The 16,826-nt window shown below is 41.6% G+C and overlaps 1 protein-coding gene across 3 annotated transcripts in view; it reads right to left on the bottom strand.

Moving 5' to 3' along the window:
• sema4ab (sema domain, immunoglobulin domain (Ig), transmembrane domain (TM) and short cytoplasmic domain, (semaphorin) 4Ab) overlaps window positions 1-16,826 on the bottom strand; it is an 82,463-nt gene that overhangs the window by 28,306 nt on the left and 37,331 nt on the right. The gene's annotated exons all lie outside the window — the stretch shown is intronic.

Raw genomic sequence — 16,826 nt, 5'->3', positions numbered from 1 at the left:
AGGTAATGGAGGGAAAAACATTAAAGACTCCGTTAGATAACTGTGACCGAAAGCACCAGTCAACAGCAAAACGTGACATACACTTTATATCATCTTCAATGCTTCTTTCAACACGCCTGGTTTCTCTCTCTATACACTGACTTAGTTAGATGTAATACAACACTTGGCGTTCCCTTAGGTGTCTAGCTCTGCCTCAAGCTTTGGAATACACATGTTGCTAAATGCATGAATTTCCCAGTGTTTCTACAACATGTAAGATTCTGTACGACCCATTTAAATGACACCTCACCGTGCACTCACAAAGCACAAATCATTGGAGACTGTCTGTATCTATGACCAGGACTGTGGTGGAATGGTCTTTTATGCTGAGGAAAGCTACTTCCTTTCGTATCTATCAAAGATAATGCCATCCCATAATTCCGTGTAGCAGCTAAATCTAAAACGACCGTAGACATATTTAAATGCATGCGATGGATCACATTTGAAAAAGTTCCATCTCAGGAGGTGTGATTGGGATTAAGAAAGGAATCTTTACGTTAACTGCTCAGCACTAGCTAGCATTGCCAAAGCCACTGTCCCAGAGAGCCGCTGTGAACGTTATCAGGGCATGTGCTACTGGAGAACCATCTCCTGCTGCTATCTGTCCTCCAGGGTGACTCTGCTGTCTCACACTGCTGTGACACTGCAAGAAACACTCACTCTGCACCCCACCTAAAGAACGAGTGCAGAACATCTGTCATGGATCAGTTGTGCTTCATCCAATCAAATCCACTTTATTTGTATAGCACATAATAAAAACAGAGGGTTTACCAAAGTGCTTCACATCAAACATAACATTATAATAAAATATAATATTCCAATAATAGATAAAAGGCACATGTAACACATGCACCAAAAGTGAATGCTGAGCACAGAATTATTTATAGGAATCAGTTTCGATCAAACCTCTCTAATATAAATGTAGACATGTCAGTGTGTGGACCATCAGAAGTCTAGGTCACTCAGGAGAAAATGGATACTGTGCAACAAAGGTGAAAAGACACAAAGCAGACGTTGTTTGGAAAAGGTACAGAAAGCTATAATATTTATTCTCTTTCTTTCAGATAAACATTTGATATACATATATATTCAGTTCAATCAGTTCTTGGCTCTCAACTTGTGAAGGCAAGGCAAGTTTATTTATATAGCACTTTTCAACACAAGGCAATTCAAAGTGCTTTACAAAAAATGAAAGACATTAAGAAAATGGCATTTAAAATCAGCCAGGAGGTGGTAGGACAACTTCTTGTCCTACCACCGTTGTGGGTAACTGTAATAGTTCTCTTCCTTTAGATAGGTCGATGGGTAGCTCGCCAGACTGAAATTCGCCACAGTACACCAGCAGAGATGAGGACAGCGTTCCAGTCAAAGAATCCAGATAATCACACAAAAAAGACCCGACCTGGCAACAAGGCCAAGAGTCAAATGAACGCTTATCCAATGGTTTAAATGCTAATTGAAACAGCACTTCTCTGTATCTTAATCAGATCAACAAAATACACTGAACATGTTCCTAAAATCCAATTAAACAAACAAATTTAAATACAACAATTATCAGTCAGCTTATTTAACACATGTTATTATTTTAACAAAGTCTACTAAACTCATTTTCGGCCAACCTATAACCAGCCACAGTTAGCTCCACTTTGCTCATATTCCACCACAAATAGCTGTGGTCAATGCCCCTTCAATGTGCCACAACAGGCGGCAAAGCAACGTGAAGACCACCGCCAACACCACAGACAACAATGGAGTGGTGCAGTGACTTTACCTCCCTCCGCTCCACACACATTAAAGGGGAAAGGAAACACCAATTACAGCTATAATATTCCGGTAGTTTATTCATTTTAAAATGGATATTGATCGTAATATTTATTGTATATGATATTACTCGCCAAAAGAAAATTAATTATCCGCCGGCCGGGTGGGGAATTCCGGGACCAGGCCGCCGCCATTAGGGGAGTCCCAAATGGTGACGTCACTGGATGGGTCTTCGCTCCGGGTATCCATACCGGAAGTCAACTCAACGTGGCAGATATGGCAGCGATGGAGGAATTTTGCAATGAGATGGACGTTTTGAACGATGAATTTGACTATTCGTCGGGAGATGACATTGATGTGGAAGCATCTACAGTTACCAGGCATCCCATGGACTATGCTTATGAACCGATTCGGTCGAATAGAGTGACATACGATCCGGAATCCGCCGAAAGTACCGACGGTTCTGAACTCGCTGAGTGGGACCACCAGTTCCAGTACCGACTCGGTCTCAGAGGAAGAAGATGTTGCTCAAAACCCGGGACGAATGGACAACACAGATTGGTGTACATGTAACAATTGTGTGGTGATGCCATCGGAAAATGTCAAAAAAATAAATAAAAATAAAAACATACTCTGTTATCCTCTTAGGCCCCACGGAACCGAAATCGCGTCATTTGCAAGAAACAACGTCTAAGGAACCTTAATATTTAATAAACTATGAATATTTTATATCCATATAACGGGAAAAAACTAATTTAACTGATCTTTTTCATTTATTTTTTCAAAAAAAACACACAATGCTAACAGTGAGCCTCTGAATTAGCCCCGAGCGAAAAATGCTAACCTATTACTGCACCGAAAATCACTCCTAGCTCCCTTATTACTTATCCTCGCTGCACATCCATACATTGTTTATGATCGTAAAGACACAGAATCTCACCTCAACACTGAAAGATACAAACTCGCGAGGTTATCAAAACACGTGGCACTAGGTACTAACATGCGCTAGGCTAACGGCTTACCTTCCTCATTGTCTGGTCTAAACTGGTCTTCAATGGCATTACAACGATAAAAACGATGATGTAGTTAATCCATAGGTTAATATCCAATGGGGCTGTGTCCCCTTTGAAATGTTCTGATAATCTATAAGCAATACAACTGCAATTCCGTTATCTGCTGTCCGCTCTGTGCTCCGTGCGCTCTGGGTCCTGCAATACCATCCATTGAACACCTAGTCCAGCAATACTAGCCTTTTTAGGGCTGTTTTCGACAGATGAGCGTGTGTATGCCAGTTTAATTAGTTGAGCTATAGAACACCCCCAATTCTCCATTGTACGTCATAATAATAGCTACCAAATAGTTTGGACGCGATTGCGTTAATTAATAAGGTCACACTGTGTCAGTAAATACATGTGTGAGCTAGTAATCTGGTAGTGCTGCAATATTTACCTCTCTCTCAGCAGCTGAAGCAACTCGTTTGGTGGCTCGAACTTCACGTTTGTTGACACTGTCATTGTCTTGCGCGGCCGACGTGCTGGGACGGTCGGTGTTCCCGACTGCATACGTTGAGAAATCGAATATTGTGGGAACAGATCCTGGCTTCAAATCCGATGTTTTGTATTGAACCAGGCATCCAGACTGGACTTTGAGCAGCTTCTCATCCTTTAGTGGCAGCCTATGGAAATGTACTTCTTCCTTCTTCGTATAAAATCCATTTGTGCAGCCTGGGGCAATACAATAAACTCCTGACGACGACCGTTTTCTTGTAATGTAAACTACTGGTGCATTGCACGCCATGTTGTTTGTTATTGAGCTTTGGCCCAGGAAGCCGTACCCACTCAGTGACGTCACTGGAAAAGTCCCGGAGCAATGGAAGCGCCCATGGTCATTAGGCACGTATTTCAAAAAATAAATGCGCGTATCTCGATCGTTTACATTGGAAATAGACTAGATAAATACATTTCCTAATGGGAATATTGTCGCATGGAAAGCAGTTTGAAAAGTGTTTCCATTTCCCTTTAAAGCAACATAGATACACACTAGGCTAACGCGTTAGCAACGATTAGCCGCGGCTAATTTAGCATCGATAATTTCATTAAATGTGTAACATCCGTATTTTTTCATGCAACTCACCAAGGGTATCATATAAGCAGGGCTGCACATAACTGGTGCGCCAAAAAAAGAGCACCCGGTCATTTGAAGGCGCATTTGCGTACCATTACCAACATTGAGAGAGAGAGAGAGAGGAGATAGGGAGAGAGAGAGAAGGGAGAAGAGAGGAGAGAGAAGAGAGGAGAGAGAGACAGATATTTGCGAGTTGCATATGAACTCGGGGCCGGCCCGTAGCACTGGCGTTATAGATGTTCGCCTAGGGTGCCAGATCTTGGGCCTCCTTTATAAAGGGATATACGCTCAAAAGATGGCGTACGCCAGTTTCTACGCAATGTTTGCGATTTATAAAATACTAACTTGACGGGAAAACGTGCGGTCCTCCACGCAAACTCTAACCCATGCGTACGCACTAAGCACAACAACGGGAGAGACGGGAAACTGCGACACCGTTGGCAGAAGGAAGAATGGAGAGAAATATGTGGAAATAATACCATAAACAAAATGTTACCTCTCATTTATCATATATGAAGAATTCATTTTAAACATTGATTAAAGCCAATCTTAAAATGATTAAACAAACGCCTGTTTGAGACTCCTCAGTGCACACAAAAACATAACTTGGAGAAATAAATAAATACGGATATGTTATTTAAAACCACCTCGAATATGTTGTGTTAATGTTAAGAAATGTTTTCTCATAAATGTTGCGGTTTTGCATTTCTATAGGTTGTACGAGCATGGTTTTATATACTATCACGTTTAATCGTGTTTTATGCCGTTTGCTAAGACTTGATAAGTCGCTCGTAAAACACAGGAGGTATGGAAGCTAAGAACACCATATGTGGTCAATTGTACAGCTAATATAACACAACACATTAGTTGTATTTCCTTTAACTGGTGGATTATGGATATATAGTTGCTGATCGACAGCTGGGACACAAACCACCAAATACAAAAACAATAATTCAGATCCAGTCGTCATGACTCCACTCCGGAGGGATTCCCCGATCACTTCTTACAGTCTCTCATCAAGGGGGGGGTCTCCTGTCCCCGGTGCAAACACACTGACTGAGGAGGGCTATGTGTATGTTTTTGTCATGAACCTTTTTCGGACCACTTATTTATTTATTCTGGTGACGATCCGACCTCCTGCTGCTACTCTGTTCAAACTGCATCCACCAAACAATGTGATTTATCTCCACCTCCCCAAAAGAACCAGAATCTGACACGGTGTGAGACGTCTTTTGTAGCTGTTCTGTCGTCATTTCCTGATCTTCTTCATAAAGTCAGTCAGAATGAATGAATGAATGAATGGGCGTTTCTTTGACTATTTATAGGCACATATGGGCGTTACGTGAAGCCCAAAAGCTGCACCGCATTTCGAGTCGGTTGTGATTTATAAAGGGAAACCGGCGTAGGATGTGTCGCACGCGCTTTCCTCGCCGGTACGCAATCTTCGGTGAATCGGAAAATGTCTGTATCTATTTTTCGGATTTCTACTACGTAAGCAACCTTCCCACGTGAATCCTACGCACAGCGTTATACATGAGGCCCCTGGGGAGGCAGCTCTGGGAGGGAAAACAAATGTTTTTGACCGTTGGTGCTCATCCTAATTTTCGGCCTTGATGTAACAACATTCATAATTAAGTAAATGTAACACCCTTTTCATCCCGGCTACACGTTTCATTCGCCCTGTACGATGGGCGCTGCAAGTGATGAAAATGGGGGATGTTGGCTTATCTGGCGCCCGCAGCTCACAGCCAAAGTGCGTGTGTTGTTATTAGCATCTGGTGCTAGCTGCTCTAACGGAAGAAGAAGATGTTTCTACAATGATGTGGAGGTAGAGTCCTCTCCAGTCAGACTGAGGCTGATAACTACAGCTCAGTGAGGTAAAGGACTCTGAGGGTTTAAATAGTTCACTTTAGTCTAAGTTATCTCAGTGGGTCTCAAACGGTTTGATCACAATTTATGTAAACACATATTTCCAAGGCTCTCCTTTATAATGATTGGGATAAAACAGGTTTTAAATCATTCCAATGTAAACTATAGGACAGTAAACCAGACATATCGTTTTAAACTGGAGAGACACAAAAATATGCATAAATAAATAAATGTTAAGGTAAAATAAGATATGAACAACAAAAATAAAACAAGTTACATTAATTTGTTATTGGCTATGGTGGTTATTGGTTATGTTCACATACTTATTTGATTACATCCACTTGTCTAAGATGACAACAGAGACTTTCGACCCAAAACCGGCAGCTAATCGCAGACTCAACCAGAGAGGAAGTAGTAGGCCTACATCATCAGCTACCATGTCTGACAGAGAGGAAGACAGAGAGGAGAACAGTCAGGAGGGTAGTGATGGCAGCTTGTAGGATTACTGGTCGTGCTAATGTTGTCTTGTGTTCACCTCTGCGTGTGTGTTCAGTGTTCACCTCTGCACGTGTGTTCTGTGTTCACCTCTGCACGTGTGTTCAGTGTTCACCTCTGCACGTGTGTTCTGTGTTCACCTCTGCACGTGTGTTCTGTGTTCACGTGTGTTCACCTCTGCACGTGTGTTCAGTGTTCACCTCTGCACGTGTGTTCACCTCTGCACGTGTGTTCAGTGTTCACCTCTGCACGTGTGTTCACCTCTGCACGTGTGTTCAGTGTTCACCTCTGCACGTGTGTTCTGTGTTCACCTCTGCACGTGTGTTCTGTGTTCACCTCTGCACGTGTGTTCTGTGTTCACCTCTGCACGTGTGTTCACCTCTGCACGTGTGTTCAGTGTTCACCTCTGCACGTGTGTTCTGTGTTCACCTCTGCACGTGTGTTCTGTGTTCACCTCTGCACGTGTGTTCAGTGTTCACCTCTGCGTGTGTGTTCAGTGTTCACCTCTGCGTGTGTGTTCTGTGTTCACCTCTGCACGTGTGTTCAGTGTTCACCTCTGCACGTGTGTTCTGTGTTCACCTCTGCACGTGTGTTCTGTGTTCACCTCTGCACGTGTGTTCTGTGTTCACCTCTGCACGTGTGTTCTGTGTTCACCTCTGCACGTGTGTTCAGTGCCGTGTGTCTGGCAAATAAAGTCAAGACCCCCTCAAAAGTTACGGTTTATTTCATTTTAAGGATGAGCACCAAGCAACATCTCCAGGTGCTCCTTTGAGAACTAGGGCAACAAAGTGATGTGCACCCTGATGTGCACCCCTGCCTATAAGAGGCAATGCTCTTGGGGAAAAGTAGCAAAGTCGGTCAATCTACATCAAAAGTTGTCCAAATAACTACAATCAAAATCTACAGTGCTAATGCTACTGAGTCATCGTCCCCAAAAGATAAACAGCGCATCTCACTTCCTGGTAGACGGGCAGACACGGGGCGGGTCTAAACTTTGATTTGCTTAGCCTTGCTTTACAACCACTTTAGATGGACAGGGGATTTATCTAATCACACTCATTTAAATGTTTTCATGAAGAATTGTCTAAATCATGTTGTCCTAAATTGCATATTGAGTATCTATATTGTTTCTATTTTAGTTTCAAATAATTGATATTGTTTGTGTATGTAGTGATAAGCCTTAAAATAAAGTTGACATTTTAGTCAGTGTTATTTCTCAGTGTCTTAGTAACCGGGAATACACACATAATAATTAATACACGGTACATAAAGGCTATGGACAGACAATAAAAGCATAACAATCGATAAAACATAGCTCAGACTGACTCGAAAGCGAGGGAAAAGAGGTGGGTCTTTAGGCGGGACTTAAAGGTTTGGAGGATGGGCGACAATTTGACATGGGGGGGCAGGTCGTTCCAGAGCTTGGGGGCTACCGCTGAGAAGGCTCGGTCTCCCCTGGTCTTTTTCTTGGTTTTAGGGACTACCAGCAGCAGCTGATCAGCTGACCTCAAAGCCCTTTAGGAGCACCTTTACACCTTTAGGAGGTCGGAGATGTACTGAGAGGCCAGCCCATTAAGCGACTTAAAAACAAGCAATACAATCTTAAAATGAACTCTAAAATGGACAAGAAGCCAGTGGAGGGAAGGCAGAATAGGTGTGATGTGCTCATGCTTGCGTGTTCCTGTAAGCAGCCGAGGCGTAATATTTAACGCATTTAACGCATGCGCAGAATGGCCCGCCCCATACATCCCACCAGTGGCAGGGCCAGGGTATGGCTGGGGTAGGCTATAGCCATACCAAGAAATGGCTTAGCCCCACCATGAAAAATTATGTTAAAGTAAGCAAAATAAAGTCTGCCAACTCGCGGAGTAAATTGCACAGACAGCAGTTAGTAAGATTGATTTCGGTAGCCACTTGTCTGGAAATACCGAAGACTAGAAACGGTTTTGAAAACTTTTGTCACGTAGTGATCGTCTTCTCAATAGAACATCTTTGATAATGTCTTCTGGCCTATCAGAATCAAGATAACGGCGTGGTGTTGTTGCAGGAAGTCCCGACGGAGAATACTTTTGCTGTAGTAGCCTACACCTCTATAGAGAACCGCAGTGACGCGTCCTAAAACCCGGAAGTAAGTTAGCATTTTTACCACGTCTGGTTCCTTCGATAAAAAGCAATGCAATTTCTCCATAGGATTTTGGAAAATAGCTCCAAATAAGGTCTGTGTTTGCAACACACTCTCACTCCATAATCGTCCAGGAGCGACGTTTGGTCAGTGTCCGTGGCGTCCAATTGTGACGCTCCTAGGCGCCTTCAGTGTCATAAAGGGACGCAAATAGCTTTCAACTGATTGCAATGTATTCCCATCTGTGGCGGGATTTGACGCTCATGGAAGCACGGCATTCGTTTGTGTCGGCTGCCCTTAAAGGCAATGTGAGCGTCCATTCCCATTGGATAACGGAGAATTGTACACCCGGAAGTAAGTATTCCCCTTACTGTCGATTGATTTTACAGTGATATCTGCACTACTCATCGACTAAAACACACCAGATTATCCTTGTTAATTACACAACATTGATTGGTTTAAATTGTGTGCAATGCTTTTGTATTTTTCCCCTTCGATTCGGAAAAACAAATATTTTTTCGGAGTAAAGGATGGCAGAAGACACTACACTACCCAGAATCCCCAGCTATCGTTTAGGACTACACCATGTGCTCTGTTTGACAAATCCCGTTTTTTTTCACCATTCATTCCAATGGCTGGCGTCTATGTCACGGGATCTTCAAATTTCTCCCTGCAGAAAAAAAAAACATGGCCGAACTTCGTTTTATTCTCGGTGGAAAATGCCTATTTTAAAGTTAGTTTGGCCATTAAAATGCATTTTGATGTCATTTGATGCGAGAAATATGAGTTGTTATTTCAGATTATGTGTGCAGTGGATGTACATGATCTTTAGTTTGCTATTTATTACGAAGATTACTTCAGGAAATTGCGTCCATAGAACGTTTTCATTGTTACCAAGGTGGTTGCTAGGGACGCTGCTATCGATATTATTTCTGTTATGTTGTGTAACTGTTTAATGGTGTTATCTTTATTGCTACCCCCTTCCCCGTCAATGTATAGTGTTGGTCCACAGCGCAAACATATTAGTTTAACAAAATCCGCATCTAAAGATAGCCTACGTTATTTTCCCCTGTGCAATTCCAGTCTCACATCTCACAGCACATCGTCATTAACAAATACCGGAAACAGACCGAAAACCTTTAAAAAATAAAATAATACTTTATTCCGAGTGTGCTTGCTTTTCTCTTTGAAAGTCATCACATAACGGCATTGTAATACACGGTTCGGCTGCATTACATATTACATATCTTCTGTATTTATAGAGCCCTGATGAGAAGACTTCTAGACAAACATGAGGAACTGAAAACGTGACGTGGATCATAAATATATCAGCCATTAAACAACATCTTACATTTCTTTTCACACAATACGTCTCCTTGCAGTATCAACACTAATTCGGCTGACTTTTATATTTGATCCAATTGGTAGATGGGCTGTATTTACACCATAAAGGTGCACAGCTGATTTAACCTAGTGGTTAAAGCATGTTATTGAATTTCATTATTTTTATTATTAGATATTAATAGGATCCCTATAAAGTATATTCATTACTCGTTATTCTCTACTAATAGTTAATTAAAGACTGTATATAATGACTATTTTGCACATCCCTTTCAAGATTTCAAGATTTTCTAAGGTTTATTGACATATCATATTCACAAACGGTGTAGTTATGCAATGAATGAAAAAACTTGGGTCGCCGGTTCCTCAATAGTGCATTACAAGACATCTATCAATATGTGTGTACCTCCAGCAATGTTAACTATGTTGAAGCACAAGCATTTTTTTGTAATCACACGTTACTACAGCTTAAGCACTCACAACTCTCCTTCTCTTAGCGACTGTAACTCCACAGTTGCCTACACTCTTTTCGGGTTTGCTAACGGTAGCTACTTTAGCTTGATAGCTAGCCATGGCTCTTTCCCCACCCTCAGGTGTTATTTCCTGCTCTTCCTGTCTCATGTTTGGTTACTTCTGTACCTCCTTTACTGGTAAGGATACATGTGTTAAATGTAGTATAGTTGTTAGGTTGGAGGCGGGAATCATAGCCATAGAAGCCCGGCTCCGCATCTTAGAAAGTAATTCAGCTACAGTAAAGCCCATGTTAGCCAGTGCGGACCGGCAAAAGGTAGCTCCTCTTAGCCGTCCCCCGGCAACTCCCGAGCAGCAGGGAGACTGGGTGGCTGTCCAGAAGGGGCATAACGCGAAACCCGCAGGTCCCCACCAACCCGTTCACGTATCTAACAGATATTCCCCACTCAGCGAGACACCCGCTGAGAAGCCAACTCTGGTTATTGGTAGCTCTATTATGAGACACGTGAATTTAGAGACCGAAGCCTCCACAGTCACATGCATTCCGGGGGCCAGAGCGGGCGAAGTTGAGGCGCATCTTAAACTGCAGGCTAAAAATAAACGTAAATACAGTAGGATTGTTATTCACGTCGGTGGTAATGATGTTCGTTTACGCCAATCAGAATGCACCAAACTTAACGTGGAGTCGGTGTGTAGTTATGCTAAAACAATGTCGGACACCGTAATCTTCTCTGGTCCCCTCCCCAATCTGATCAATGATGACATGTATAGCCGCATGTCATCATTTCAGCGCTGGTTGTCTTGGTGGTGCCCAGCAAACAATGTGGGCTTCGTAAATAATTGGACAGCCTTCTGGGGAAAACCTGGTCTGATTAAGAGAGACGGCATTCATCCTACTTTGGAAGGTGCAGATCTCATTTCGGCAAACATTTCAGGGCTTTGTGGACTTAATCCATGACAAACTGGAGTTGAGACCAGGAGGCAGAGTCGCAGTCTTACACGCTTCTCTGCGCTCTCTCCTAGGCAGTCATCCATAGGAATCCCGAACCCAATAAAATACCCAATATTAGCGGTGTGTGTGTGTCTGCCCAAGGACAATTTAAGGTAAAACCTAATAGAGGTGTCATACATAATAACCTAATAAAAGTAAATGTAACAACTACTACAGTGCAACAAAACAGGAAGATTAAATCTGGTCTCTTAAACATAAGATCTCTAGCATCTAAAGCAATATTGGTAAATGATTTAGTATCAGATTATAATATTGATATATGCTGTCTCACTGAAACTTGGTTGAGACATGAAGAATATGTCAGCATAAATGAGGCCACTCCACCCAGCCATATCAACACTCATATTGCTCGAGGCACGGGCCGAGGAGGTGGAGTTGCAGCAATCTTTGACTCAAGTTTACTTATCAATACTAAACCAAAATTAAATTATACCTCCTTTGAAAGCCTCGTTTTTAGTCTTACGCATCCGACCTGGAAAACTTTGCAGCCAATCTTATTTGTTACAGTGTATCGTGCACCAGGTCCTTATTCAGAATTCTTATCAGAATTCTCTGAGTTTTTATCAACTTTGGTTCTTAAAACAGACAAAGTAATTATCGTAGGTGACTTTAATATTCATGTTGACGATGATAAAAATAGCCTTACTGTTGCATTTAACTCTATATTAGATTATGTTGGTTTCTGTCAGAGTGTAAATAAACCAACCCACTGCTATAATCACACTCTCGACCTTGTTCTGACTTATGATATTAAAATTGAGCAACTATTAGTCGAACCGCATAATCCTGCTTTATCCGACCATTTCTTAGTAACTTTTGAAGTACTGTTACGAGACTACTAAGCATTAGTCAAAAGCTCCTGCAGCAGAAACCTATCTGTTAATGCTATAGCCACATTTAAGGAAGAGATTCCACCAATACTTAACTCGATAGCATGTCTGCATGTAGGGGAGGAAACTTATACAAAATGTACACCACCCCAAATTGATCATGTTGTTGATGGTGCTACAGATGCGCTGCGAATAAAATGAGACTCTGTTGCTCCTTTGAAAAAGAAGAAAATAAAACCACATAGATTAGCTCCATGGCATAATGCCGAAACCCGCAAAATAAAGCAAAAGTCTAGACAACTTGAAAGGATATGGCGTTCCACTAAACTTGAAGAATCTCGTTTAATTTGGCATATTACTCTCAATGAATATAAGAAAGCACTGCGTAAAGCGAGAGCAGCCTACTACTCTTCATTAATAGATGAGAATAAGAATAATGCAAGATGTCTTTTCAGCACTGTAGCCAGGCTGACAGAGAGCCACAGCTCGATTGAGCCTTCTATTCCCATAGCGCTCAGTAGTAATGATTTTATGTGCTTTTTTAACGATAAAATTGTTACTCTTAGAAACAAAATTAATGACCTCTTGCCTTTGACCAGTATAGTGTTATCAACAGCTCCCGGAAACGTAAGTTCTAATATTACACTAGATAGTAAACTAGAATGCTTTTCAGCCATTAACCTTGAACAATTACATTCAATGATTCTCTCTTCTAAACCATCAACGTGCATGTTAGACCCAATTCCAACTAAGCTGTTGAAGCAAGTTTTTCCATTAATTAGCACTTCTTTATTAAATATTATGAATATGTCTTTATTATCAGGCTATGTTCCACAATCATTCAAAGTAGCAGTGATAAAACCGCTTCTTAAAAAGCACAACCTCGATCCAGAGGTTTTAGCCAACTATAGACCTATTTCTAATCTTCCGTTCCTCTCAAACATTCTTGAGAAAGCGGTCGCAAAACAGCTGTGTGATTACTTAAAAAACAATGATTTATTTGAAGATGTTCAGTCTGGCTTTAGAACACATCATAGCACAGAGACAGCTCTGGTTAAAGTCACAAATGATATTCTAATAGCCTCAGACAAGGGACTTGTCTCTATTCTTGTTTTGCTCGATCTCAGTGCTGCATTTGATACTATCGACCATGATATCCTATTGCAAAGACTAGAGCACTTAGTTGGCATACAGGGAACTGCTTTAGGCTGGTTTAGGTCCTATCTATCTGAACGCTCTCAGTTTGTACGTGTTAACGATGAATCTTCCACGCAAACCAAAGTTAGCCATGGAGTGCCACAGGGCTCAGTGCTCGGACTTATTTTGTTCACATTATATATGCTTCCGTTAGGCAATATTATAAGGAATCATTCTGTAAACTTTCATTGTTATGCGGATGATACTCAACTATATTTATCAATCAAGCCTGATGAAATGAATCATCTAAATACAATTCAAGACTGGCTTAAGGACTTAAAAACGTGGATGACCTTAAACTTTTTGATGTTAAAGACGACCGAAACTGAAGTTATTGTACTTGGCCCGAAGAATCTACGAAACAAATTATCTAATGATATACTAACTATGGATGGCATTAATTTGGCCTCCAGTGAGACTGTAAGGAATCTTGGTGTTATATTTGATCAGGATTTATCCTTTAACGCCCACATAAAATCAATTTCAAGGACCGCCTACTTCCATCTACGTAACATTGCAAAAATCAGGCATATCTTGCCTCAAAACAATGCAGAGAAACTAGTCCATGCATTTGTTACTTCTAGGCTGGATTATTGTAACTCTTTATTATCAGGCAGTACCAAGAAGTCAGTCAAGTCGCTTCAGCTGATTCAAAATGCTGCAGCTCGTGTACTAACCAGAGTTAGGAAAAGGGACCACATTACTCCTGTTCTGGCTGCCTTACACTGGCTCCCTATAGAACACAGGATAACATTTAAAATTCTTCTTCTCGCCTACAAAGCCCTTAATGGGCAGGCGCCATCTTACCTTAAAGAACTCATTATACCCTACTGTCCTACTAGGGCATTACGTTCCAAGAATGCAGGGTTGTTGGTTGTTCCTAGAGTCTCTAAAAGTACAATGGGAGCCAGAGCCTTTTCTTATCAAGCTCCACATTTGTGGAATCAGCTTCCAGTTTGTGTTCGGGCGGCAGACACCCTATCCGTTTTTAAGAGTGCGCTTAAGACCTTCCTTTTTGATAAAGCTTATAGTTAGGGCTGATTAGATTCAGCCCCTAGTTTTGCTGATATAGGCTTAGTTTGTCGGGGGACATCTTACTTCTTCCTTCTCTCTGTCTATACCTGTGTCTTCTCATGTTCCGATTAACCCAGCTTCCCCAAATTTCTTTCTTTTTGGTGTCTATATACGCCGGGATCCGGAGTCATGGATGATCCTGCGGTCCTGTGTCCTGGATCGCGAGCCCTGGATCGCGAGTCGTGGCTGTGGTCCTGGATCATCGGTCCTGGATGGATATCCTCGTGGATTCATCTTCCTATTATACACACATGCATTTCCAAACATGGACTACCTATGTTGCAAATGTATTATCTTTTCAATTTACACACGGCATCTATTGCACGTCTGTCCGTCCTGGGAGAGGGATCCCTCCTCTGTTGCTCTCCCTGGGGTTTCTCCCATGTTCCCTTTAAACTGTGGGGTTTCTCCGGAAGTTTTTCCTTGTACGATGTGAGGGTCTCAGGACAGAGGGTCTAAGGACAGAGGGTGTCGTATTGTCATACTGATATTCTGTACACACTGTGAAGACCACTGAGACAAATGTAACATTTGTGATATTGGGCTATATAAATAAACATTGATTGATTGATTGATTTTAACTGATATTATACATATGTATTATACTCTTATAAGATGTATGTAGATATTTCATCTCCGGCCTTGAACAATCAATAAATAAAGAACAGACTTATTAAATATAAAACACAGAATTTGTGTGATTATACTAAATGATTTACAAATAAACACCACTGCATATTTACAACTGTTACACATGCTGATGTAATGCAAATGTTTCCAACTTTGGATCATTAAATCATATCTTATTTTAAGATGATCGATGGCTACTGCCATATTTGCTAAATTTGCCTCTGAACCTTGACAAGTGCATGTTTCAGGCTTATCAATTAACAATAGAAGGGGTCACAAACATAAGACCAGCTGTTAAATAAAGCTCTTCTGACCTTAGCTGGCATGTTGTATACAATATATTGTTGTATACAACATATACAACATATATTGTTGTATACAATATATTGTATACAATATACAATATATATACACAACGCAGACAGACACCGGTCACAAAAATATCAGATCAATCAATTTACTTTTGATGTTAATTATAAAAAAATATCGGCGTTTTAACACTACGTTTATATATCATGTATTTATTTTTTACGGTTTGCATATGAGGTGGTCCGCGAAAATCCTAGCAAGACAAAGTTGGCGAACAACACGAAATGGACGAATCCGCCGAAGCTAGCGAACACGAGGAAGATCTAACAGAGACACCGGAGCCACGGGATACCGCAGATATGCTACGTGCCGGGCTGGCAGCTATTAGTAATGATATCCGAGAGCTCAAGCAGGATCTACGACACCAGCTATCCACATTTAAAGATGAACTGAAGAAGGAAGTGAAAGAAGAAATCAATAACCTCCGGCAAGAATTATATAGTAAGCTCACAGAAAATCCAAACGAACTACAGACACAGAAAATGTGTGTTAGCGAAGCCCAGACACGCATAGCTGAGTTAGAAGAGTGGCAGTTAGTGGCTAACGGTGCACTGTTGGGAATGTCGGATCATACACGGCAGATGAAAGACAAATTAACGGACCTGGAGGGAAGAACAAGAAGAAACAACATCAGGATCTTTGGCATACCGGAGGATACAGAGAGGAGCTCCGCCGGTAAATACCTGGAACGACTCCTCAGCACTGAACTCGAACTCTCCGACGGACCCCCTCTCCAAATCCAACGTGCCCACCGAGCCCTCGGTCAAAAGCCGCCCCCCCTAGTGCACCTCCAAAATCAATGATAGTGAACTTTCAAACGTACGAGACTAAGGACATGATTCTAAAGAAAGCATGGCAGAAGAGGATTAAAGTAGGAGACAGGCAAATCTTCTTTGATCATGATTATGCGACAGAGATCGTGCAGAAAAGGAAGGCATACTCTGGTATTAAAACTATCTTAAAGGAAAAGTGAATTCGCTTTCAGACACCTTTGGCAAAAATACGCATACATTGGAACAACGGAGTAAAGACGTATGGAAGCGCCAGAGAGGCTGCACAAGATATGAAAGAAAGAGGATACTCGGTGGAAACTCCCGAAGGCGACAATGAATCAACAGCGGAGGGGAGACTGCGAGGAGGGACGGAGTGGCAGCTAGTGAAGGGGGCAAAGCCGAGAAAGGAGGCAGCGCACCGGGCGAGAGAAAAGCTACAAGCCTACCAGATGAGAGCTTAGGACTCTTTACTAAAGGACAGAGGTTAGACATCTGAATACAAAAGCAGGTATGGCTATAAAGTTAAACTGTTAAAGCCACTCAAGGCTTATTTAAGTGAATACAATATGAGACGGCCAGTGTTGGGAAAGTTCACTTTCTACATGAACTAGTTCAGTTCACAGTTCACACATTTTAAAATGAACTAGTTCAGTTCATAGTTCATAATTCAAAATGTTGAACTAAAGTTCATGGTTTCAAAAATGAACTAATTTATAGTT

This window comes from Pseudochaenichthys georgianus, chromosome 11 (genome assembly GCF_902827115.2).
Source record: "Pseudochaenichthys georgianus chromosome 11, fPseGeo1.2, whole genome shotgun sequence".
Classification (NCBI taxonomy): domain Eukaryota; kingdom Metazoa; phylum Chordata; class Actinopteri; order Perciformes; family Channichthyidae; genus Pseudochaenichthys; species Pseudochaenichthys georgianus.
Note: the sequence above shows the minus strand (reverse complement) of the source record. Positions and strands in the feature narration are given on the sequence as shown.